General features: G+C 43.6%; 1 long non-coding RNA gene across 1 annotated transcript; it reads right to left on the reverse strand.

The window, feature by feature from the left end:
- Positions 1-24,429, reverse strand: LOC146811079 (uncharacterized). Its single transcript, XR_014965777.1, has 4 exons — positions 24,323-24,429; positions 23,657-23,733; positions 23,467-23,564; positions 1-110 (listed from the first exon to the last, which is right to left on the reverse strand). It is a non-coding gene; the product is annotated as an uncharacterized LOC146811079 (long non-coding RNA).
- Positions 24,430-27,467: the final 3,038 nt, after the last annotated feature.

Below are 27,467 nucleotides of genomic sequence, written 5' to 3' on the forward strand. Positions count from 1 at the left end.
TGAGGCTAGGAGAACCATAGGCCGTGGCGCTGGTGGTGGCGCTTCCACCCCAGCGGCACTGGTGATGGCAGCACCTTCACCGACCTTAGATGCCCTCTTGCCCTTGGGTGCTGATGTAAGAAATAAAGAAGATAAAAAAAGTAGATTAGTGGTACACTTAATCTCCCTAAAAATATTTTGACAGGCAAATGCAGTAGCATTGTACTTTTCTAAATGACATTGCCTACAGTACTAGTATTCATTTGACCTATACCTAATTTCCTAAGCCCTATTCCTAATTTTCTAAACTGCATTTCGAACTACTAGTGCATTGCAACAAATGATAATTGCTTCTCATCTCAACCCCCATCGATGGGCCAACTCAGTCTCCCTTTTCAATGCATTAAAGCATACTACACATCACTGGAATATTTAGACTGTATGAGCTACATAAAGAAAGGCACAGAGAATGCTAACTCACTGATATTACTACCACTATCTTAGTGACAGGACAGAGAAGTCTGCATGACTTCTTAAATAATCAGCCCAAGCGACCGCCGATGAGTACGATTATGTAGTGCCGAGCACCTGGCTAGCTCAAACTGGATCACATCATTTTCATAATGTAAACTTAACTAAGCTCTGAGTGTGAGCAGTATGCTAATTGAAAAAATATATATTAGCATTTTTTAAACCAAAAAATAAATAATTACTTGTTAGCCCTGCAACCTTGATCCCCAACAGGTCGAGCATGGCCTGTTCCCTGTGCAGCAGGTCAGGCCAGCGATCCATCAGCTGCTGTAGCGTATGCTAAACCCCAGTGCTCCGGCGCATGCACCGGCCCTTCCCCCCCACAGCAGCCAACGCTCCAGCAGGGTGTACACTCTGCCAGGCCTGCTGCCAGTATGGAGGGGAGGTGATGCTGCACATAAAAAGAAGTACGACCACCCCTGCCTCTGAAAAAACGAGGCAGGGCTGCACATCTTGGCGGCACTGGCGACCGTAAGATGTGTGGCATGTTGTATCTGCACTAGCTTGCTGCCTGTTGCTCCTCCAACCTAGCGCTGGGGTGGATAAAAGTAAGAAAAAAAGCAGAAAGGAAGAATTAGGGGAGTAGAAAGGGAAAACAGAAATCAATATTTGGTCTTCGGTATTAGTGTATCATCATATTCTGGGGGTCGATATTCAGTAGTACAACTAAGGAGCACTGACAACATTTGGTGGTGCTGGTGGTGGTAAGACTTTCCCAATCTCTGCACTGCTGTTGAACATTCTCTGAGCAGCCTTCAGTGCGCCTGAAACTGTTGCACAGTGCCTAAATTCCAGGCAATGTAGTTTCCCTCGTATGGGTAAATGTAGAGGTAGTTCTGTACCATCACTGACACAGCTGTAAGGAGGGGCCAGTGGAGAGGCAGCTCTGCATCCATGCTAAAAAAAGCTGTAAGGATACACTGAGGCAGAGGTTGTGCTTCTTTGAAGCCGCCTGAAGTGCTTGAGGCGGAGGAAAGGAGGTACTCCCAACTCCATGCACCCATTTCTAGCCAAAAGGCTGATTACAAGGATCCTCAAGGGAAGGCACATCAGTTTGCTGCGCCATAAAGTTACATAATTTAAAACAGTGTTGCACAGAAATGAACAATGATCACTCTGGACAGATGTCAGAGTGACTATAGTTAAAGCCTGATCATTATTATTTTTTTGTGCAACATATTTTAAATAATACAACCTTTTCCAAGTTTTCAGCAGGCATATGTGTTTTTTTAGATAGTTAGTAAAGGGCAAGACTACAGGTCTCGTCAGCAGTCGCGGCTGGCATAACTCGCTGGTGAGGGGGCGGGCAGTCGCGGAGGGAGAGGGTTGCGTGGGGGGAGGTTTCTTTTAAAATAAAAATTTAAATAAAAAAACGTAACTTACCTTCACCGGCTCACTCCCGCGTCGTCTCTGCTCCTCTCCTTCTTACCTGCCTGTGCAGGAACAGGAAGCAGGTAGCCGCCTTTCCCTCTCCTAAGCCAATCACAGTGCTGCAATGGCAGAGTTGTGACTGGTCGGGACGCCAAACAGCCAGGCGCTATGGGGAGGCCATTTTCTCCATGTAGGCTGCATGCAGCCTACATGGAGAAAAGGCAGAGTGCGCATGACTGGTTTGGTCGGCCCAAACCAAACAGTCAGTGCCCTCAGCAGTGGTCACAGCACTCCTCCCCTGCCCTAGAGGGCCACCCACCCACCCCCAACCAAACCCTTCGGCTTTCTCGCAGTGCGAGAAGCAGAAACATAAAATGGTAGTTATTACCATTTTATGTTTCTGCTTCTCACACTGCGAGAAAGCAGTGGGGCGACGCTCTTCTGTCCTAATGGAGGAGCAGCCCCTGCTCCTCAGGTAACTGTTTCAATGTCTGATTTATTCTACTGGTGCTGAGCAGGGGCTGGAACTGCTCTACTTAAAGCCTTGAGATCACATGTGCCTGTAAACCACCATACAGTCACAGTACTGATGTCACTGGGTAACAGCAGAGGCCCACTAGCATGTGCGAGACTTAGCCCCAACAGAGTCATGTGATTTGTGCCATAGAGCCATGTGCCGGTAAAACTTCCAATGGGTGTCCTGTGCAGGTTCAGGAAAAACTGGATCCATGGCAGATTTTCAAAATATACCAAATGCAAGTGAAAGTGTGAATCTGAGGGTAACTCATCTACTTATTTATTTTAGAGTTATATATTACGTTGCATGTCACCCTTTGGTTAGTGGGCAATGGTTTTACTGAAAATCTGAATTGGACTGGGTTTTTCTGGACCTAGATGAGACGTGCCTAATCTAGACAAAACCTGCTCTCCAGATTCTTCAAAGATGCTAAAGTTCGAAAAACAGCCGTATTTCACAGTGGAATGACCTCTTTGGTGGAATAACCCACCTCCTAACATAACCACTGACACAGATAACAAAAATCTGTAACACATCTATTATGATTTCCATGTATACCTTGTGCTCCAACAAATAAGCTTTTTGTTCCTAAGGGAGCTGTGCCATTTGTGGTCTTTTTTCTTTTACATTTTAAGCAAACTATTGACAGTACATAAACTAAAGAAGCAATATTTGGCAAATGAATCCCTTAAGCACGAGTTGTCCGTACTGATAAGAAACAGCAGTACAAACAAACTACAGACTAAAATCAGTCTACATCCTTAAGAGAATTTAATGGAATTGACCTACAGAGGGTTCAGCATGTCCATTGTCCCTCATAGGTACATCATTTGACCCATCCTAGGTTGACTCATCCCTGGTAGTCCCTCCACTTTAAATATTATAAATGTCCCTCTTCTCTTTAAATTATCTTCTAAAAGTAAGAGGAGCAATATTATTCCACTCTCCGGCGAAGAACAAGCAATGAACAATCTGTCAATACTTACATCAGAAAAATGAATCAATGAGGAATTTAGTGTTCATGTCAAGCATAATGATATATTCTGATGGTTCAAAGTTGTGTGAGACAATCTAAGACGCTTTGGCAGAACAAAACAGGTTAGTAAACTATGTTATATATGTGATCGGCAAAAACTCATTAACATTTAGGGCATAAATATTGCCCCACATCCTGCTCTCTTCCACTCTGCAGTTTAGCTGCTGCAATGACACAATCATGCACATTTCTATAATGCTGATGTCTATATTTAGTGATGTGAGCAATGTCATAAGTAGTCTAAGTTGACTAATAAAAAGAGTTTAGGATTTTGGGATGGTGAACTATTGTCTCAATTTTTCTTCCCATTTATGTAGGTCTGAGGGCACAATGCCAACCAAACATAAACATATGTAACATCTATCGCTTTGCTATTTCATAAGAATTCTACTATACCCAGTAAGAAAGGATCCCATGCTTGCCTAAATTCCATAAACAAATGTACAAAATAAAGTTAATGAAAAAAACTTGCTGTTTATATGGCATTGCTCAGGTAGATTGAAAACACACAAATTGTTACAGCTGTGAATCAATTTGAATTGGTGTTTCCTTTCATAATCTCCCATCATCCTCTTGTGCACATATATAGTGGAGAGCATTGTTTTCCCAAAACACTCATCCACAATGCTAATTTGGTGGTTTCTAATTTCTAAATGTACCCTGCTACGTTTGCAAAGTTTCTCAGTTGTGTTGTCTAGTTTCTTGCGTGGGTACATTGGTGGTGTGTAGCACATATATGAAACAGGTAAAATGGCAGATGGGATGAGAAGAAGATTCTGTACCATACTTTTCTGGTAACATTTCATCTCAAAGTCTTCGAAACATTATGGCCTAATAACACCTAATTATAAAATCAAATTTTTGTTTGAGCACACATACCTTGTATAACTAGGAAATTTAGATCTCACATGACTTGGGCTCTGCTGTCACAAGACGTGAAAATGTCTGAATTAGGACATGTAATTAATGTGGCAAGAATTTATAATGGTAGAGCTCTAAAATGTTATAATTTGTTTGGAATGATAGCCATTTTAATGAGACTGATGTCATAAATATTTTAACACATTTAAAAACAGAGGTCTATTTTAAAGAAATTATTTAAATAATACCTTTTGAGAGAGGTATACACATATTGTGCTTTATGGGTAATCCAGAAATCTCTTTAATGTGAAAATCCACAAAGTTGTATCTGACATTTTGGAGTATTTAACTTATAACCACCTAACGCCTCAAAAGTATTTGCGATGCCCTCTATAGCTGATGTGTCCGATGCTGGATCTACAACATGTGTTAGAGGTTCTTCAGATACTTCCAAGGGTATTTGTTTTAAAGCCTATTACTTTCATGGGGTGTATATGATGGTTCTTCAGGAATAGCCAGATGAAAGCTTCCAGATAGAATCTGAATAGGACTGAGGAAAGTGGACACCCTTTCTGTGAATCATGTAAGATGTTATATGACTCAGAGAAAGCTCCATTAATGCAAATGCCAACAAGAGGGGGTTGACATAAACTTGAATCAAGTTTGTATATTGTGGAGAAATCAGCGTTCTTCTCAAGACCTCCATTAAGGATGACCACTTAACCAGGTCAACTGCCTTTTAGACATCTTGTCTGGGTAGAAACACATGGTATTTTAGTGATAGCAGTAAACAAATTACAGTATTCAGGTTAGCTGTTAAGATCGCAGCAAAAATTCTGGCATACGTATTCAGAGGAAATAAGGTGATGTGATATTGGCTGGTGAGACTATTGTTAAAATATTAAGAAAACATAATTTTAGGTCTTTCCCCTAATGGATGCAAAAGGGCTGCTTGGCAAATATGAAGGATCAAATGAACATCCTAGCAGAAACAAAATACTCTCAAATGCTCTCAATAGTTTGGTATGTTTCCACTGGCAAAGCATCTGCAACCATAGCATTTAGCTTAGTTTAGTATTGTTACCAATAATAGTTTGATCCTCATTTAACATCAATGGTACAATTAAACCAGCTACTCATGCCATTAAGCATGAAACATTAACATTTATCACACAATCTTGAACTTCATTCAGCTTCATTTGTGCCCAGGAAAATTGCCTAATACTTCCAAACTTGCCACTGACAATAAATAGACTGAAGTATCTTTAACATAATCTTCTTGTAGAACTAGAAAAGCAAATGTTAATATTTTCCTATTTTTAAAGATCCAGAATTGACATATAGTAGTAATATTTTGCATTGTATGCCCCCAAAAAGGTTAAAGTTTTCAATTTTTGCTTATTCGCTTTAAGATTATTTTATGTAAAGTATTGAGAAAAGCCAGATCTGTTTCATTGGAGTTCTATTAAAAAACATTGCAAAACCATCACATGATAACATCTGAATATCTGTTAAGGGGGGAAAGCTCAAGCTAAAGACACATAATCTGACAAATCACTGATAAATAACATATAGAGAAAATAACCAAAGATGCATCCCTGTGATATGCCTTTGTAGGTCATGATTTAATTTATCATGGTTCATAACCCAGGCAGGCAAATCCTAAGCTAGGCTTCTGAGTAGGCCAATATTATTGCAAGAAGCCCCATTGGAATTGCCATTCAACAGTATATTTTATTGAAAAGATGAAATATTTTAGTAAAATTGCCAAATATTGGGCAGAAAATTAAGGTTTGACAACATAGCCCTTTATTTATTTACAAGTATACAGAGGGTAAAACAAACTGCAAAGTGTTGACTCTTTGAGGACTCTGTTTGTCGCATTGACATTATAATCTTGTCTGGAGCCCATTTTTGAAGATGATGGAATGTGTGTTAGTTAGCAATCTTTCTTGTTGACTGTAATGATTTAATTATTCCACAGTTTGCCAACTTGTCCCTTGGGCTATTTAATGAAAATCCGCAATACTTGCCTTTGAGAAATGTGTGGTTCTCTACATCTTGTGTGAATTGGTTTGAGGTCGGACTTAGTCCACATATCTTGATTTTGTTTGAGAAGCATATTAGGAATTCCTTCTGCAAAGTTCTTGTGGCATATTTGGGGGTAGATTAGGTGGGTATATTTTTGATGATCTAGTTGGATAGAAATCAGATCTAATCAAAGGATTTAGAAGAGCATACATTGCACTTGAAGTTGGTATTGCAGAGGGCAAAGGAGATCAGTTACTTTGCCTAAAATGACAAATGCCATCAGATACACAGCAGGTAGAATTTTGGCAGTGATTTGCCATGGAAAGGTAGTTAAACCAAGCAAGCAAGAGGCTATCCACAGTCTACTAGGCTTTGGTGATTTCAATCTGCGTTTTCTCTGGGTGCACCTGAAGTAATGGCATTTTGGACTTGAAAATCCTTTCTTTTCAAAACCAACGTTGTTAAAATATCTGTTGTGAAACAAATTCTTTAAAAATAGCACTGAAAATGTACTGTGTTAAGAAAGAGAGATCATATGTATCTAGAGCCGTTTTTTTCTGAACAAAATATATACTGCTAAACATTTTTTATAAAAGTACCTTTGGCAGTAAAACAAGTTTCCAGCCACAAGAAATAATATTTTGCAAGAAACTGAAGTTTAATTTGATGGTGCTATTAGTTATAGACATATAATTTGGTTAAAGGTAAGGAAATTCGTGAATCGAAGGTATGTGAGGAAATTCGATTTTCAATCACAATCGTATTGAGCCTCCATTTTGTGTTCCGCCGCCATTTTGTATTGCCCTCACTCAGGCAGCACGACGAACGAAGTCTTTTCTGCTTTTCCTGCAATATTGTGTCAAAATAGCCTTGTGCCTCTGTTTACAAAACTGGTGTTAGAGACTGGCCGAGTACACTAATCCCTGTCTGGTTTTCCTAATCCCTGTCTTAACTATCGGTTGGTTCACACTATTCTCTTCTGACTTTATCTCATCTTCTGGCCTTCGCTGTCCTCCGCTTGTATTCTCTCGTTTCACAACTGTCCTCCAAAACACACGAACGTATCTCGCCACCTGCAAGTCAGTTACAGACATGTTAATACCTTAACCTGTGGGAGGGGTGGCAAACACAGTTGGAGGAGAGGCTTCTTCGAGTTACTCGATATCTTTGTTTTTCAACCTTTTCTATTGGACATGTTCTGTTTTTGAACTTTCCTTATTGGTTCTCTATGTATGTTTTCAATCAATCAATCAGTGACACTTGTAAAGCGCGCTACATACCCGTAGGGTCTCAAGGCGCTGGGGGGGGGGGGAGGGGGGGGGGGCGCTACTGCTCGAACAGCCAGGTCTTCAGCTTCTTCCTGAAGGAGAGGTGGTCTTGGGTCAGGCGCAGGTCGGTAGGGAGGGAGTTCCAGGTCTTAGCGGCCAGGTAGGAGAAGGACCTTCCTCCTGTAGTCGCTCTTCGGATGCGGGGGACGGCGGCGAGGGCGTGGTTGGCTGATCGGAGGTGGCGTTTGGGAGCGTGGAAGTTGACTCGGCTGTTGAGGTAGCTCGGGCCTTGGTCGTGTAGGGCTTTGTGTGCGTGGGTGAGGAGGCGGAAGGTGATTCTTTTGTTGACGGGGAGCCAGTGAAGGTCTCTCAGATGTCCGGAGATGTGGCTGGTTCGTGGGATGTCGAGGATGAGTCTGGCTGAGGCGTTCTGGATCCGCTGGAGTCTCTTCTGGAGCTTGGCGGTGGTACCGGCGTAGAGGGCGTTGCCGTAGTCCAGTCGGCTGGTGACGAGGGCCTGGGTGACGGTCTTCCTGGTCTCGGTGGGGATCCACCAGAAGATCTTCCGTAGCATGCGTAGGATGTTGAAGCACGCCGAGGAGACGTTGTTGACTTGCCTGGTCATGGAGAGGGAGGAGTCCAGGAGGAAGCCCAGGTTGCGTGCATGGTCTGTCGGTTTGGGTGCGGTGCCCAGGGCGGGAGGCCACCAGGAGTCGTCCCAGGCGGAGGGTGAGGAGCCCAGGATGAGGACCTCCGTCTTGTCCGAGTTCAGTTTCAGGCGGCTGGTCGTCATCCACTCGGCTACCTCTTTCATCCCTTCGTGCAGGTTGGATCTGGCGGCGGCGGGGTCGTTGGTCAGGGAGAGGATCAGTTGGGTGTCGTCGGCGTAGGAGATTATGCTGAGGTTGTGTTTGCGTACGATGGCCGCGAGGGGGCTCATGTAGACGTTGAAGAGGGTGGGGCTCAGAGATGATCCTTGAGGGACGCCGCAGGTGACTTCGGAGGCCTCTGACTTGTACGGTGGTAGGCGGACTCTCTGTGTTCTTCCGTCGAGGAAGGAGATGATCCAGTCCAGCGCCTTGTCCTGGATTCCGATGTTGCTGAGGGGCCGTACTAGGGTGCGGTGGCAGACCGTGTCGAATGCCGCAGAGAGGTCTAGGAGGATGAGGGCCGCTGTTTCTCCATTGTCCATCAGGGCTCGGATGTCATCGGTGGCGGCGATGAGGGCGGTCTCGGTGCTGTGATTGGCTCGGAAGCCGGACTGTGAGGGGTCGAGGGATCCGTTTGTCTCGAGGAAGGCGGCCATCTGCTTGTTGACGGTCTTCTCGATGACTTTGGCTGGAAACGGGAGGAGCGAGATGGGGCGGTAATTCTTGAGGTCGGTGGGGTCCGCTGTAGGTTTCTTTAGTAGGGCGCTGAGTTCGGCGTGCTTCCAGCTCTCAGGGAAGATGGTGGTGTCGAAGGAAGTGTTGATGATGTCTCGCAGGTGGGGTGCGATGACAGCGTCGGCCTTGTTGAAGACGTGGTGAGGGCAGGGGTCGGTCGGTGATCCGGAGTGGATGGAGTTCATCGTGCGGATGGTGTCTTCGGTGCTGATCGGGGTCCAGGCGTGGAGGGTGGTGGTGGGGGGTGGTTGTTCGGTCGTGGTGTGCGTTGGTTGGTTGTTGAAGCTGTTATGTATGTCCGCGATCTTGTTGTGGAAGTATGAAGCGAGGGAGTTGCAGAGGTCTTGCGATGGGGTGATGTCGTTGTTTCCTGCGCTGGGGTTGGAAAGCTCTTTCACGATGTTGAAGAGTTCCTTGCAGTTGTGTGCGTTGTTGTCCAACCGGTCTTTGAATGCTGTTTTCTTGGCGGCGCGGATCAGCTGGTGGTGTTTCCGGGTGGCAAGTTTGAAGGAGGTCCTGTTGTCTGGTGTCGGTTCCCTTCTCCAGACTTTCTCGAGGGCTCGGCAGTTCTTCTTGGAGCTCTTGAGTTCGTCGGTGAACCATGGGGCCTTCTTGCTGCCGGGTCTGCTAGGCGGGGTCCTCAGTGGGGCGAGTTCGTCCGCGCAGTTGCTGATCCACTTCGTGAGGTTGTCGGCGGCTTTAGGTGTGTTCTTTGTTAATGTATATGTTACCTATGTACTATAAAAGATTGTGCGCTACGGAGTGAAGTGGCAGTCTCCTGAGAACATACCGTGTGTACTTCTAGGACAACTGTACTAGCTGCAGCTAATAAAATCTGATCTTTTACGCCGACAGAGTGTCCCTGTGTCTCTGTTAGCTGAAGCAGGAGAACCCAAGAGATTAAGGCGTACCCTGCACCGCCAGGCCCAAAAGGTTCTGGTTCTTCAACTGGCGCCCAACGTTGGGCGGCTTCAGAGGTAGTGGTTCTGCCTGAAGGTCGTGAGGAACCCCGCAAGAAAATTCTGGAGGAATCGCGAGCCACGTCAAGCGACCCCTGTATGTCGAAAGTGGTCCGAAGGTCTTTTGCAGCATGGTTACTCCTTCCTGACGGCTACTGACGACTGCTGCCCTGACTGCCGCCCTGCCTTGGCCCTCTTTTTGGTGATGTATGGTAAAGCGAGACGATAGACGGGCCTCTGTTGGTGTAAGAAGACATCTTAGTTAAGTATTGGTGGGTCGCTCCCACATTTGGTTCTTTGGTTCTTTGGTCCTTTGGTTCTTTGGTTCGTAGGTTCTTTGGGTCTTTGATTCGGGTATTGCAATAACCGAAGCCAAGGGGTAAGTACATTTGTGCTGTGTTAATTGATTTAACCCCCTTGATGTTTGTGAACAGTCCAGTGAAATAACGATGCCTGGTCTGACTAAGTTTGAGAAACTTTGTTGTTTTGGTTGTAATAGGGACTCCCGGCTGGAGGACTCTTGTCCGATTCCTTTGGTTGGAACTCCCACTTAGGAGCTCTATTCTAAACATGGTATTGGCCCCATTGCCTTTAACGAGGCATGAATCCGATACACAAAGAATGATGGTGTTTTAAAATGGCCAGAAAATGGTAGCTTTGAGCCCGACATACTAGATAATTTGGAAACTATTTTATTTAAAAGAAAAGCCCGGCCGGCAATGTTTGACTCTTTCCGCCTTTGGCGTAAGGAAGCAAAACAGAGAAAAATTAAGCAAGAAAAACGAGATAAGAAAGCACAGGGTATGACAATTATACAGGCTGCTCAGCAATTTAAAGATGATGAAGTTGATAATGCGATGGAAATTTCAGAGAGACAGCATCGTATGGCAATAGATAAATGCTATCCGATGTTGCCAGCTTCCCCTTCTGATAAAAGAAAGGATTTAGAGGAAGATCCCTTGATGTCTCACCTACTGAGATTGCCTCCGCCCTATGTACAAGGTGCTAATGCACCCCCGTTGTTACAGCCTGCTCAGCCGCCAGTTGCGCCTCCGCTTGCTCCGGCTTTTCCACATTTGCCCACTCAAGTATTGCCTCCTCTGCCAGCTTTGCCTTTGACTCCTTTTCCTTCATCTTCTTTGCCTTCTGCTCCCCCGGTATTTACTGATTTCTCTTCAGTTAGTTGGCCTAATACCTTGTCCCCTATCCTTATGTCAAATTCTCCGTCTATGCGTAAACGACTCACAGAAACGGTCTCTGGTCTTTTATCTCCTTTCTTTGAGGCGTTAAATGTGTCTCCGGCATTTTCTCGAAGACAGTCTCGTAGTCAGTTCCCAGCTTCTGAAGAACGAGAAAGGTTGGACTCTCTCGCTCGCAAATGGATTGAGAAGGGTCCTTGGTATGGTGTACCTGACATTATGCCTACCTTCTCACAGTGGAATGCGCCTACGCAGAGATATGTTTTCAATGTTATGTGTGATACTCTTGTTAAAAGTTGGGAGGATATGGATTTGGGTTTGGTGCCTCAGGGTCTGTTGGATATTCAGGCTAATTTTGATAAGGGTCTCATTGTGGGTTCTAAGGTTGAGGATGCTGTAAAGACACTTGTTACCTTTAGAACTTTATTGACCTCACAGACTTTTCTTGGCTCCGATCCCTCAGTTTGGTTGACACTGAAAAATTATCCAATGAGAGAGGTTCCTCCGGTATGGAGGGAAGAGGTTCCAGCAGCAGGTGCTAATCTAGATATTCCTGCTCACTTCCAGCGAATATGGGTACATGTCCCCTGGAAAAGATCTGAAGTTTTGGCCCTTAAACAGTCTCTACCGGATCCTCGTAAGAACCCTGCAGGTTAATATAAAGAATTGTCACAAACTGTTGATGCCTGCATCATGAATTTAGCAGATATTGATATGTTGATGGGGAATTTAGTTCCACAAGCATTATGGGCTAGGATTCGTAAAGAGAATCATGCCCAAGAATTAGGTGGAGGCTGGGATGCTATAATTGCCGCAGATAGAGACCAAGTGGGTGGTGCGAAGCCTGACGCTTTGATTTCAGAACTCCCTGGTAGGATTATTACATTAATGAAAACGATGATGCCTGCCTTGAGAGTGAACTGGGATAAACGAGCTGCGGGTAAACAGAAGAAAGATGAGAGTGTCTCCGATTTCTTCACTCGTTTCGAGGAGACATTCATTGATCACAGTGGTCAGGACATGACTACAGAGGGTGGACAGCGATTATTTGTAGATAAGTTCGTATTTAATTTGCTATCTGAGCTATCGCATAAGTTGAAAGACTCCGAAAGTTCATGGGCCGTCTCCTCTTCAGCCCAGATATTGGCAACTGCTCAATATTATGAAAATAAAGATAAAGAAGAAAGAGATAAGCAAGAGAAAAAGACTAAAGAATTGAAAACTAAGGTTCTCTTGCAACAGGCTGATCCACCTCGTTATGCTCAGCCCCAGTTTCAACAACCTCCACAGTTTCAGAAAGTGTATCAAAAGCCTGAGCCATATATTCCGAGACCTTTGTTAGGTCCTAATCAATGTGCCTATTGTAGAGAGGAAGGTCATTTTAAGAATAATTGTCCGGTTTTATTGCAGCGCAATGGGACACTATCTGCTCCACGAGGTCGTGGTGGCCTCCAGTCAGCAAACAGAGGTAGAGGTCGAGGTATGTTGACCCAAGAACAGCGTTCCCTTCCTCCTTCTAATTCCGTGAACTACTTTGATCAGCAAAATGTTCGGTCTACACAGTATTACAATGAGGATTGTTATGTTGAAGGCGAGAATGAAAGTCTTCATGTTAACTAGGACAGCCATGGACAAAGTGAGGGAGTTGTGTCGATTCCAGTAGATCAGAATGGACCTTATGTTAATGTCACTACAATGGGTGTTTCAGAGCCATTTCTTTTAGATATTGGTGCGATGAGAAGTTCTATCATTCATCTAAAACTCTCTGGGGCACCTTTGTCTGGCTTAACAAATGTATCTGTAGGTTTTTCTGGCGCCCCAGTTCGTAATCCGGTTTCTTGCCCTTTGCCTATTTCAATTGGCCCTTATGATTTAGAAGTTCCGCTTCTCTTAACGAATGGTTGCGGCGAGATTCTATTGGGCTTGGATCTATTAAAAAGATTGCATGCCACAATATCTTGTTCTCCTTCTGGTGTATATCTTACTTTAGAACAGAAACTGACTTCTCCAATGTATTTGTCAAAAGATCAATTCCCACCTGAATTGCTCTCTCTTCCTACAACGCTTTGGGCTACGGGTCCAAATGATGTTGGTTGTCTTGAAATTCCACCTTATGTTGTTACTCTCAAACCTAATGCTGAATTGCCATGTGTTCCTCAATATAGAATTTCCACTGAAGGTGAAAGAGCGCTTTTGGAAATCATTCATGATTTGATTCAGAAGGATGTGGTAGAGGAAACGAGAGGTAACATATGTAATAGCCCTATTCTTCCTGTTCTTAAACGCACTGATCCTTCTCAGCCTCCTGTTTATCGCTTTGTAATTGATCTTCGGGAGGTAAACAAAATTGCTGTACCACAGTTTCCTGTTGTCCCAGATATCACTGCGTTGTTGACGATGATACCTTCTACAGCAGTTTGGTTTTCTGTTATCGATCTGAAAAATGCTTTCTTTTGTATTCCCATCGCCGAAGAAAGTAGGGATATTTTTGGCTTCTCTCTTGGAGGCCGAAGCTTCCGGTTCAAGCGCGCACCTCAAGGCTATTGTGAAAGTCCCTCTATTTATAGTCAAGCTTTGAAATGTCATCTTGATGCTTTTTCCTTGCCGTCTGGTGCTGCTCTCATTCAGTACATGGACAACTTGTTAATCGCTGCTGATTCAGAGGATATATGTAAGAATGTGACGGTTGCATTGTTGCAACACTTATCCAATCTTAATCACAAGGTTTCACCTTCTAAGCTACAATATGTTCGTCGAGAGGTTACCTACTTGGGTCATCTTTTATCAAAGGAGGGAAGACGATTAACCCCAGAACATATCCAAGCAATTGTGCAAATGTCTGTGCCATCCACACAAAGAGAGGTACGTACCTTTCTGGGCATTACTTCCTATTGTAGGCAGTGGATCCCTAACTTCTCTCTGTTGGCCAAACCTTTGTTGGCACTCACTTTGAAAGATACGCCTCAGCCCCTTCCATGGACTGACGAGTGTCAGAGGAGTTTTACTGACTTACGTGCTGCTGTGTGTTCCGCTCCTGTACTAGGTACTCCTGATTACAGTAAGCCTTTTACGCTCTATGTTCATGAAAGAGAAGGTTGTGCGTTGTCAGTCTTAACACAATGATTTGCAGATAAACAGCAGCCATGTGCCTATTTTTCGGCTACGTTAGATCCAGTAGCTAAAGCATTGCCCAGTTGTCTTAAAGCGACAGCAGCAGCAGCAATTTCTATTCGACAGTCTGCTGGAATGGTGCTAGATAACACTCTCATTGTTATGGTGCCACATGCAGTGGATACTTTGCTAAACAGAACAAAAACACAGCATCTTACGAGTGCTCGTTTGTCTGGATATGAGCTGACGCTTTTGGCTAGTCACGTGCATATCAAACGATGTAATACTTTAAATCCAGCTACTTTGTTGCCTCTTCCAGAAGAGAAAGGTGTTCAGGAACAACATGATTGTTTCTTCCGTACTGAGGAAGAGACAAAGGGTAGAATTGACTTAACAGATACGCCATTAGTGAATCCGGATGGAACGCTATGGGTAGATGGTACTTGTTTTAAGCTTCCTAATGGAGAGACAACTTCAGCCTATGCTGTTACTACCTTGCATACAGTCGTGGAAACAGCACGCATCAGACATAACTCAGCTCAGGCAGCTGAACTGATAGCCTTAACCAGAGCGTGTGTGTTATCCAAAGGAAAAAGAGTGAACGTGTATACCGACAGCCAGTACGCTTTTGGTGTAACGTTCAATTTTGGACGTTTGTGGAAAGAAAGGGGATTCCTTACTTCCCACGGCACTAAGATACAACATGGTCAGTTGGTGACTGACCTTCTTGAGTCACTTGCTTTGCCTACCCAGATAGCAATTGTGAAGTGTAGCGCACATAAGAAGATTGTTGACGATGTTGGTCGCGGGAATGCATTTGAGGACGAGGTAGCGAAAAAGACAGCCAGAGATGCTACAAGTCGCATATATGTTGCGGGCCCTGCAAATTGGGTCAGAGAAAGAGGAATGTATGAGGATACAGTAGAAAGTGTGAAATCAATTCAAGAAGAGGCTACAGAGAAAGAATTAAGTAGGTGGAAAGAAAGTACAGGAATGTTAGATGAGATGGGATGTTGGGTAGAATTGTCCGAGCACCAACGTTGGCTGTTACCAGCTGCCTATGTACTACCTGTAGTTACTATGGCGCATGGTCCAGCCCACCTAAGTGCGAAAGGAATATGCAAACTTCTGGCTCCAGTGTGGCAAAATGAAGGAATCCCAAAGTGTGCAGAAAATGTAGTAAAACATTGCATTATTTGCTTAATGTACAACCCGGGAAAAGGAACCCCAACTCCAGCAGGCCACTTTCCTCCTCCAACCTATCCATTTGAAGTGTTGCAAATCGATTACATTCACATGGAACGATGCAATAATCTCAAATATGTTCTAGTGGTGGTATGTGCCTTTTCCAGATGGATAGAGGCTTACCCCCTGAAAGACAATACTGCTTTATCTACAGCCAAAGTACTTCTAAAAGAGTTTTTCCCTAGATTTGGTTTGCCGCGCATTGTCTGGAGTGACAATGGGAGTGAATTTGTAGGCCAAGTCATGCAAAAAGTTTTTGCAGGTCTTGGTATAAAACAGAAGTTCCATGCGGCAAACCATCCACAGTCAGCGGGTCTAGTGGAGTGCTATAATGGCACTCTAAAACTCAAACTTGCTAAAATACAGGCCAGTACAGGCCTTAGTTGGCCCGATGCACTGCCTTTGGCTCTTCTATCCACTAGAACGGCTGTGCATTCTCGTTTGGGACTTAGCCCTTACGAGGTAGTTTTCGGATGCCCTGCTAATATATGGGGAGTCCCTCGCCCTAAAAAGTATTCAGACTTGCCATATTCAATGTTGATTGATTATTTGCACGACCTCACAACTAAATTGCGTGTTCTCCATCAACAGGTTCAAAGCGCTTTGCCAGAGGCCTCCACAGACTCAGGTCATTCCATCCGACCAGGTGACTGGGTTTGTGTGAAGAATTTCCAAAGGACGAAGAATTTGGAGCCTCGCTGGAGAGAACCCCGTCAGGTTCTCCTAACTACTCGTACAGCAGTGAAGGTTGAAGGAAAGAAGAACTGGATCCACGGCATGCACTGCAAGAAGGTTCCTTTGCCTTTGCCCTTTGATCAGTGGGTCCGTAAGGGTATAAGTGATTCTGAGAGCGAGAAGGTTCCCTGATTCATACCTTTTAGTGATGCACGCTTGAATGGAACACTGTCAGAAAAAGAAAACGACAACATTCTCCAAGAAGCTGTACCACCACATTTTCGTCTGAATACCACAAATCCAGGAACATTGTTTAAGGATCAGACTGTACCTGATAAGGCTCATTACGATTTAAGATCCAGTCTGAAGAAGAAAACTTGAAATTCTCTCTTCTGTGTAGTTTCTATCCCGGTTGCAGAGTCATGGTAGGAGTCTTGGTTGTGACCTGAGTAGTGGCAATAGGCCTGCAGGACTTGCTGTGTCATAGGACAGCAGACAATCGTGACCAAGTGATTAAAGAAGATTGCCGTGAGCATCCATTTAGAAGATGGAAACTACATTAGGCGAAAGAGAGAGAAAGAACAAAATGAAAGACAATTACTATAAAATAATATACAGTCGTTGTGGTATAAATTTATGTGTTTTTATATTATTGTGTATTTTGTCGGCGTGTATAGGTTGGATTGTTCATGCTATGCAGCAAAAAGTTGTCCCTTCTTCTATTACTGTGCCTTCTTATTCTACTATCTCTCCGCATCTATTTCATACACTTCCTCAACATGAACTCGTTGGAAGAATAGAATATTACAATAATTTGTTTATTCAGTTATTACACCAACACCAATTAGTAATTAATACAACCAATTGTTGGGTATGTGGACTAATGCCTCATACCACAGAAAAAGGAATGCCATATTTAGTCCTTCCGTTCTCTTATGAAGGTTCTGCTTGGGCTTATTTTGTTATTTTCTCTAACGCTTATCAAAGCCGATTTAAACGACCTGTCAGTTCCTATATTGGTGGACCAGATTTCAGTCATAGTTCATTGATAAAGGGAATGGTAGCTATGGCCAAAATCATGGAAAACAGTAACATTTCTGTTGATGAGAGAAAAGCCTATACTAATTGGAACATCACTCATTATGTCATTAGCCTTAGTGATAGGGTTAAACAGGGAAAATCTCCACCAATTTGGACTGTACCTCATCGAGGCAATTTTTGTTTGCAAATAAATGGCCAGACTACTGACACCGAACAGAGAAAAAGCTTTTGTTCCCATACATACATCCACTCCTCTCAGAATTCGCCGCCATTAGTGCCATCTCAGGGCACGTATTTCATCTGTCACGATAGAGCCTATACGTGGTTGCCGATTGGTTTTTCTGGAACTTGCTATATAGCTTTTCTTCTTCCCCCTATAGACACTGCTTCTTCAAATTTCCATAAAAACAGATATGGCAGAGGAATTATTGATTCCAAAGACACAGCAGGTCAAGAGGGAGGAGACTTCCTAAAAGGATTTCTTCCTTTTTTGGGTCCTATGGCAAACAGCAGGAATATGAGACAACTGGTTCGTGTTGTAGAGACTACCATAGACATCACTGTAGGAGCTTTGAGTAATATTACAGCAGAACTACAGGCGGATCGTCTTATGACTTTACAGAACCGAGTTGCCTTAGATGTTATTCTTGCAGATCGTGGTGGAGTCTGTAAATTGATCAAATCGAGTTGCTGTATTTATATACCTGATGACGCTCCGACAGTATACCAGGCCATCTCTAAATTACATATAATCTCTGAGTCTATTCATCAGGACGAAGGAGATTGGTCGTTATTGTGATGGTTTTGGGGACTACTGTCCAAATGGGGTTGGAAAGTGCTAACATTCCTTGGTATGGTTTTAGCCATCATTTTCTCTTGTTGTCTTTGTATGCACTGTGGTCCCGCCATCTGCGACTTTTGTACTACTATGAGCATCCCAAAACCTAAGACACAAAGAACAGAGAATATTAGAATGATGTTACAGCAACAGCTTGATGACCTCATGGCCATCGACATCGACTCAGATTAACATGAGTCTGTGTATCTTGCCTGAGTTCTGGCAAAAGGAGGGTCTGAGGAAATTCGATTTTCAATCACGATCGTATTGAGCCTCCATTTTGTGTTCCGCAGCCATTTTGTATTGCCCTCACTCAGGCAGCACGACAAACGAAGTCTTTTCTGCTTTTCCTGCAATATTGTGCCAAAATAGCCTTGTGCCTCTGTTTACAAAGCTGGTGTTAGAGACTGGCCGAGTACACTAAACCCTGTCTGGTTTTCCTAATCCCTGTCTTAACTATCGGTTGGTTCACACTATTCTCTTCTGACTTTATCTCATCTTCTGTCCTTCGCTGTCCTCCGCTCGTATTCTCTTGTTTCACAACTGTCCTCCAAAACACACGAACGTATCTCGCCACCTGCAAGTCAGTTACAGACATGTTAATACCTTAACCTGTGGGAGGGGTGGCAAACACAGATGGAGGAGAGGTTTATTCGAGTTACTCGAAATATTTGTTTTTCAACCTTTTCTATTGGACATGTTCTGTTTTTGAACTTTCCTTACTGGTTCTCTATGTATGTTTTAGGTGTGTTCTTTGTTAATGTATATGTTACCTATGTACTATAAAAGATTGTGCGCCATGGAGTGAAGTGGCAGTCTCCTGAGAACATACCGTGTGTACTTCTAGGACAACTGTACTAGCTGCAGCTAATAAAATCTGATCTTTTACGCCGACAGAGTGTCCCCGTGTCTCTGTTAGCTGAAGCAGGGGAACCCAGGAGATTATGGCGTACCCTGCGCCGCCAGGCCCAAAAGGTTCTGGTTCTTCATATGCTTGGATGACTTTAAACATACCTAGGTATAATATTTCATCCTTTAAACTATGGTTGAATGTAGTTAAATGCTTCACCCACCTATCAGGGAAATTCGAGAAAGTTTATCTTTTGTGAGCAAGGCAAACTCTGAATAGGTTTGCTCTGCTCGGCCCATACAGTTCAGCCAAATATTCTGCCCTGCTAAGACGGGACTGTGGGGAGTTGTGTTTCTCTGAGGTCACTCAGGGTTGACATAGCCTTGAGTAGCAGTAGTGTCACAAAATAGCCACCCACCAGCTACTCTCCCATATTTTTTTCTGTTGGGAGAATTCCTGACTAGGCCCATCTAACAGCAGCACATGATATGAATCAGCTCTGATAAGCAGTAAATGGCTGCTGAGCATGCATTCCCAACGAGGCCCAGACAGTGGAGCCGCTGGAGTACTTTGGACGTCTCGCTTTGCAAAGTTGGCAATGTTTAAAAAGGAATTTGCACAGGTATTATTAACTCGGACACCTCTCTATTAAACTACAGAAACAGAAAGACCAGTAAGTTCATATCTAACTCCACCCACCTGTTGAATGCTCATACCATAGGGAGAGGTATGTAATAGATCTGGCAAATACCTCCTATTCCAAGGCTTAACTCTGAAATGGGGCATGCACTCTAGAATCCACTGTCTACCAGATCAAATGATACATGTCTCCATACTTAATGGGCATTTTCCACCTGTAGATTTCTGTCTGATCTGCTGAAAATGACCTGAGTAAATTTGCAGGGATGAGGAAAATTACTGTGGGCCTAATTACGATGAGACTTTGAAAGCCTAGGACTGCAAGTCGGATGCTTTCCGAGTCTTATCGCAGGTTTCAGTTTCGATCGCCGCATAACGATGCAGGCGGTCGAAAGTGAAACTGGCTGGTCATTCCGGCTGGATTCAGACAGGCTCAAGGAGCCCATCAGACAGTTGAAGGCCTGCCTGTAACCCTATGGACATTAAAGATAATCGGGCAACCCAGTAAACCTCAGAACCTGGGTAATTACAATAAACGAAACAAGCATTGAAAATGCAATAGGTCTCGCCTTTTATTAAGTTAAAGCCATTTGCTTTGCTATACAATACCATTAGCAAAGCAAAAGGCGAGACCTATTGCATTTTCAATGCTTGTACTGAGGTCTGCACCCACCGCAAACCAGAAACAACATCACCTGCGCCAAAGACATTTCACAACAGTGCTCACTAAAGCTCGCTGGCCTCCGACACCAACACACATCACAGCTCAGGGTCCATGTGGGAGTCTTGTAACGCCTACTAGCAATGCCCGATGGTTCTAAGCGCTGGCACGCAGGCCCCTTGTGTTTCGCGGAGTTAGCCATTAAAAAGACAAGAGCCAGGTTTAGAATTATTTAAAACAACGTGAATGAATGAATAGGACAATGCCTGAGCAGGAGGACAGACCGCAGCTTAATACACAAAACATGTCACTGTAACTCTCAGCGTCCAGTCAGTGTTGGAAACGAAGTCTAGGCGAAATGTAAATGACAATGCGTAATGCGCCTACTTTCGGGAATTTTGAGTCACTCTGCTTAAACGAAATTATGCCGTTATGCCACTTTGCTCAATTATTCTTAATATGTGGTGAAAAGTTTGGGTGAATGACGCAGTTCGCTGTAAAAATGTACTTTGTGCGCACAGGAACCCAAGCAGCTGCTCTCATTTAAATGCTCCCACGCACCAAAAATTGACGCGAGGATGCATTTCCTGCTGAAATATAGCACAAAACGACTGAGGATTTTATGGTAATTTTGCATCATTATACAAAAGAGAGCTATGCGGATTTCACAAACTCCTAAGGAGACCTCAGAATCATGGGAGAAGGCCACCCACAGAGTGCTACAAGGCTATACCAGTGGATTCTTGAGCACTATGCAAACACCACTAACATAACATTAAATGTTATGAGGCAGGACGAGGCAAGTGAGACACGCACCCATGTGCCCAGAGAAACCTAAGTAACATACTCCAAAACTCTAGACACTTAACCGCCCTTGTGTATGCTATTCTTTTTGCATTTGTCGCCCTAAGTAGGAATCATGCGTCCCATGCTCGCTACGCCACCAAATTCCTGAAACAGGTCCCAGGTTGCTTGTTTCCAGTCCAGGGAACACCTGGCTTGGCAGTTCGGGCTGGACTGTTCCCATAAGGAACAGGGTCAAGACTGATTTGCATATTGCTGGGTCTAACTGAAGTGGCATGGCGTGCAAAAAAAAGATGGATTTAACCAAGATCTGTGACTGGGGTAAATGTTTGATTTATTCAGCATTCCGTCCATCAGCTGCTCTTTTTGCATTGGTCGCCCTAAGTGGGAAGGGTATGTCCAGAAGTGGGTCCCGTGCTCGCTGCGCCACAAGATTCAAACTAGCCTGTCTAGTAAGGGGTGATACGCTGAAACCAGTCCCAGGATGCTTGTTTCTCATCCAGGGTGAATGATTTGATTTGTTCAGCATTCCTTCCCTCCATCCATCCATCTGTTCTTTTTGAACAATGGAAGGGCAGTTCAGACTTTCATGCTCTTAATTGTGATAAAATGAGATCCTTTGCCTTATTTATAAGAACTAATAGTAGTCACAAGTGAGTTTGTGACAGGCGCCATATGGGACCCTGCCTGACCAGACATGAGATCTCGTATGACCACTGCAAGTATACGTGACATCAACTACATGGCCATTTATATAACCATAGGCGGGCATATAGCATGTCAGATTGCATAAGTCATTTTATCAAAGAATGTCCACAAAAAGGGGGAGGATTACAAGAAATGGCCGCCTTGGCAAGGGAGCACCCAAAGGGTAAAATACAAACTGGCCTGTTGCTCAAAAGACCCATGCACCGGCTCTACAGCGGACAATGGACAGACTGGCGCCCAGCTAACCTTTGATGCAATATGTCTGCACATTTGAAACCCATAGTGCAAATGGAAAGCGCTCAGAAGACATGGACCGGGCTCGGCTGTGGTGCACTGTTTTGGTGTAGCCAATAGGAGACTTAAGGGGGAAGGCCCTGTACCCAATGAGTGTAAATGTTATTTACGCCATGAAGGTTCGGATAACCAGATGGTCGTTAGGTTATGGCTATTTGTAGAGCGCACATAACACCTGAAAGGGTTTCCAGGTGCTAAATAAGAAGGAAATTGCACTGACCTAGTCTCAGGACTAATTCAAAGAGCCAGGCTTTAAGTTAATTTCTTGTGGGATTCAAAGACTCAGTGGGTGGCTCTGATGCGAAGTATGGAGGTCGTTCCATGCCTTGGGTGCGGGGTGCGAGATGGGACCATTGAATGCGGGCCTCAATGAGTAGTAGTTACTTAAAAGATGCAACAAAAGGTGGAAAAAGGGTCAAGGAAAAGTTTATTTACAAGCTACAAAATAAGTATAGGTGAAGAGTGGTGTCCACACTTCAGTGAGACACTGCTAGGACCGGATCAATTCTGATTATTCATGTTACCGGACTGATCGGAGTTATGACTTTGTCTTTGGCTGATTATTTCACAATTGGGGAATACTCGGTGCCGTAGTACAATGTACCCCATATACATTGCGACAGATCAAACCTACAAGTATTTATCGGAGGAATAATGCCCGTATATACCGGAGCTCCAACATCAAAGGCACCATGGAAAACGAGATTGTGAAGCAAACAAAAACAAGCGGCCGTGCGGCCGCAAAAGTGAAAGTAATGCAGTCAAGCGTGGCGCGCGCGCCCGCGCACATGCACTGTAGGTCTAGGCTGGCCTGGTAGCACTTTTTGGAGCCCTCTCAATAAGTCTCGCCAGACCAGCGCATGCGCTGGGTCAGGCGAGACCTAAAAAGGGGTTCTGTCAGGTAGCTCAACTGATTTGCACTAGGTATTAGATACAGTGAAGAAAATATGTCTCAGTCATATATCCCAGTAACCCACCATGGAAAACAAATTATTTAAGACAAGGAATTGAATTTCTTTACTTTATATTCATATATAAACAAATCATAGTCATAGATGGCTGTTTGTGACATGAAACACATGTGGCGAAAAAACAAATAATGGCGGTGCACAATTAGTGACTGATAGTGAAACGTGACATAGTGTTGTGGAAAGGTGACATAAATAACACGTATAAAGCGTAAAAAAGTTTAAATTGCAAGTCCAAGATTCAAAGCATAAATCCCAACGGGAGTTATAATTTCCTTTTCAAGTCAGGGAAATTGCGTGGACTAATTGAGACAATAACGTCGACGTTTCGACCCTAAACTGTTGTGCAGCTGATTAGGCATCAGAGGCGGGTCTTTATCAGGACGGGGGGGAAGGAACTTGACAGCCTGTTGAATAACGAACATTAAAGATCATTAGGGGTGTGAGTACCTGGTGTGACAAAAGCAGGAGGTACAGTAGCAACAACATGCTTACCAACAATTTTGGTTCCTAATACGAATATCCATCCATTAGTGAACAATGTTCTGAGAGGTGTTAGCCGACACCTACGACTCACATCAGTGGATTGTGGCCTGCAAACAATATGGAGCATTAATCAATAGTGGTAGAGAGTCCTGTGTTCCACAATGCAGATACGTGATGGTTTATTTAATTGCCTACATACCCGGTTGAAAGCTAGATACTTGTCTTCACCATCCGGTGGAAGTAATTTGGTTAGAAGCTGTCACAGCGATCAGTATGCTGTGGGGGCAAGAAAAGGGGGGGGGGGGGGATCAGTACACTATCTGGACGACTAACGGAAGGTGATACTGTATCGATACAAGTCATCGTGCCTAAACCTGCGCGGAACCTTAGATGATGCACTATAAGCGAAAGCCCAAGTTAAGTAGGCACCTTTTAGAAAGTGATGCGCTAATTGTTATATTTAAACCAAGCTTGTGATCCTTGCGTTTGTTGTCATGGAATGCCTCGTAGAAACAACATTACAAGCGAATGGAAGAGTCATTGTGAGTACCCGAAAAGATCGGATACAACTATGCACTTTACATGTGTTACATTCAAATGGAAGGGCCGTGTGAAAGAGAGAAAGGAATTTCCACCGCTTATTGCATATATGCAGAATGTTACAAACGTGTATACTGATGAACGGATGCAGCTAAGACCCTTACGCTGTTGTAGGCAGGCCCAGATATGCGTACAGCGGTTTGTAAAATTTCCCCTTTGATTAAAAGCGAAAAGGGAGAGCCTAAGAATGTGGCTTTCACATTCCTAATTGCAAAGCTAACGCTGCGGGTAAAGCGAAAAAATCTAGAAAGGTATGGCAACTTACTTTGCAAAAGATTTAGTCGGGACGTCCTCCTCCGTCTGTAGTCAGCTCAGTTATGCGCTGGCGGTCTGTGAGGCTGGCAGTATTTGACAGTTTCACATGTGACCGCGTATGTGCCTGAGTGAGCATGCTAGCAGGTGCAGCAGCGACAGTGTGTTGTTTTACGGAAAGCTGCAAAACCTGACTAGGAATTCAAGGAATGGATAGTTCTTCTACTAGCGAGAGTACTGCATTTACCCTTCGAACATGAATCAGTTTACAGACACAGGAATACATTCTTACAGGCAGCCTTTGTCTCATATCAGTGTATCCCTATATATGTTCAGTTAATATGTCTGGTACAGATACATTGTATGATGACATCATCGTTCTGTTATATAGATGCAGTAAATCATTATTGTTGGAATTAGTGAACATTGCCCAATACTCCCAGATGGTTGGGAAATATATACGGCATTTCAGGAATACAGGTGTAGACATGCATAATGGTCATATACTATGTGTACAGACATTGGAATACCTTTGTCTCATTTCAGTGTATCTTTATACATAGTATGCCTGGTACAGATACCTTGTATGATAACATAATCGTCCTATTATATACATGCAGTAAACCATCATTGTTGGAATTATTGAACATTGCCAAATGATTCCAGAGGATTAGGACATATGTACGACATTTCAGGAATACAGGTGCAGACATACATATTGGTCATATACTTGATCATAAAGACTTTTGTAAGAGTCTAGTAAGGAAAAGTTAAGTGCATGGGCTGGTAGATGGCATTATATTAATGCTGGATACAGGATTAGGTTATAGACTGCCCATCTGTTTACATGATTCCTCATGTTTGTTGAGGCCTCGGTTCACTGCATCTAGGATGTGGATCCAACGGCACTCTTTGTAATTCAAAGAGGTGGAAATGACGCCACCCCTAGGGTGTATGGTGATTTCTTCCAGGACCCACCATTCTAGATTGTCAGCAGTATGTCCTGCACTCAAATGTTTTTCGACCAATGGGACTCCCTGGACTTTGCATTTGATTCTGCTGACATGTTGCAAAATCCTGTTTTTAACTTTTTGTGTGGTCTGTCCAATGTAGATTTTTTTGGCAGTGGCATTTGATTGCATACATGACATTCTGACTATTGCAGTTTGTGAATTGTGTGTGGTTGTATGTTTTTCCATGTTGGAAAAATGAGGATCCAGTTGTGAGTTTGCACGCTTGGCAATGGCTGCATTTATGGTGGCCAATTACTGGAAGTTAAGCACAATTGCTGCCTGATATCTGGTGCAAGTGGCGTTTCTAGATACGATGAGACCACATAGTCCTTGACATTTTTGGCACGTTTAAAGGAAAACATTGGTTCTTCAGTCATGTTGATTTCGGTTCCCACGAGATTCCAGTATTTTTTAATTACTTTTTTGATATCATGACTTCTGGTATTGAAGGTGGTTACGCATATTAGTTTGTCCATTTTTTCATCTTGTGTTTGTACTTCTAGGAGGGATTCTTGGGGTCTGTACCATGCCCCTTTCCTTGCCCTGTTGAGCAGTCCCTTCGGATATCCTCTTTCTCTCATTTTGGTGCTTAAAATATCAGTTTCCTTAAAGAAATCACCATGTCTAGAGCAATTACGGCGCAATCGTAAAAATTGCCCGTAGGGCAAATTGTCTCTAAGATTTCTTGGGTGATGTGAGTCATATTTAAGGAGGGTGTTGCGGTCCGATAGTTTTTTATACAGGTTCATCACAATTTTGTCTTCTTTGATTTCAAGTGTAAGGTTCAAGAAGGGTATTGAGTCCTTATTATAGGACATTGTGAATTGGATATCTTGTGAGCGTGCATTCAGCCATGTTACAAAATCAGGGAGGTGATTTTCAGTGCCTGTCCATATCATCAGGATATTGTCTATATAGCACTTCCATATAGTGATATTGTTAAGGAAGGCATTCAAGTCGGTATAGATGTTACGGTCTTCAAAGCTATCCATAAACAGATTCGCCAGACTCGGGGCGAACCCAGCTCCCATTGTAACCCCTTTGCATTGTTAAAAGAACGTGTTTCTGAAAATGAAATAGTTTTTGGTCATGGCAATCTGAAGAAGTTGTAATAGAAAGTCAGTCGGGATCCAACATGGTGATGGGCGCTTCTCGAGGATGTTCTTGATGACCTCAATTGCTTCATCTTGTGGTATGCTGGTGTAAAGAGAGCATACGTTGAGTGTCACAAGGACCTGTGATGATTTGTCAAAGGGCTGATTCTCAATCAATTGGATAGTGTGCATAGTGTTACGAAGGAAGGACCTTGTTTCTACAACAAATGGCTGTAGGAAGCTATCTATATATTGATTAAGGGGCTCCAAGATGGATCCACATCCCGAGACGATCGGTCTCCCAGGGGGCTTTTGTACGTTTTTGTGTACCTTTGGGATGGTATATATAGTTGGGATCCTAGGATTGGTTTTGTTGAGGAACTTGAATTCGGGTTCTGAGAGGAAGCCTTCCATGAGTCCTTTGCTTGTAAGGTTGTGTATGAGTTTTGATATTTCTTTCGTGGGGTCTTTGTTGATGCGATTGTAACTTGCCTCACAATTCAGTTGTTGATCGATTTCCTTTATGTAGCCTTCAGTGTTTTTGACAACAACCGCACCCCCTTTGTCCACAGTCCTTATTACGATGTTTCTGTTGTTACTTAAGGATTGTAAGGCTTGTCTTTCTTCCTTGTGTTTAATGTATTTTGTGTTTCCCAACAGGTCCATGACTTCAGTCATCACTATTTTCTCGTAGGCTAGAATGTTTTCACTCATCAAGTATGAAGCTGGAGTGAAGGTGGATGCAGGGCGGAAATCTGTCGCTGCAGATTTTCTGGAGTACTGGTCATTTTTCACGAAAAAGTATTTAAGCCTGATCTTTCGGAAGAACTGTTGCAGCTCCAACTTGATATTAAAAGCATTTGGTGGAGTAGTAGGGATACATGACAAATCCTTGGCCAAGATATCATGTTCTGCTTTGCTGAGGGTGTGATTTGAAATATTAATGATGGGATCTTTTTGTGTTGCATCCATGGTCACGGGTGGGGGTATAGCCACTGTAAGGTCTGGTGGCATGTCAGGTAAGTGTACTGATTCTATGGCAGTAGGGATC

The sequence above is a fragment of the Triturus cristatus genome, chromosome 7 (assembly GCF_964204655.1).
Source record: "Triturus cristatus chromosome 7, aTriCri1.1, whole genome shotgun sequence".
Lineage (NCBI taxonomy): Eukaryota > Metazoa > Chordata > Amphibia > Caudata > Salamandridae > Triturus > Triturus cristatus.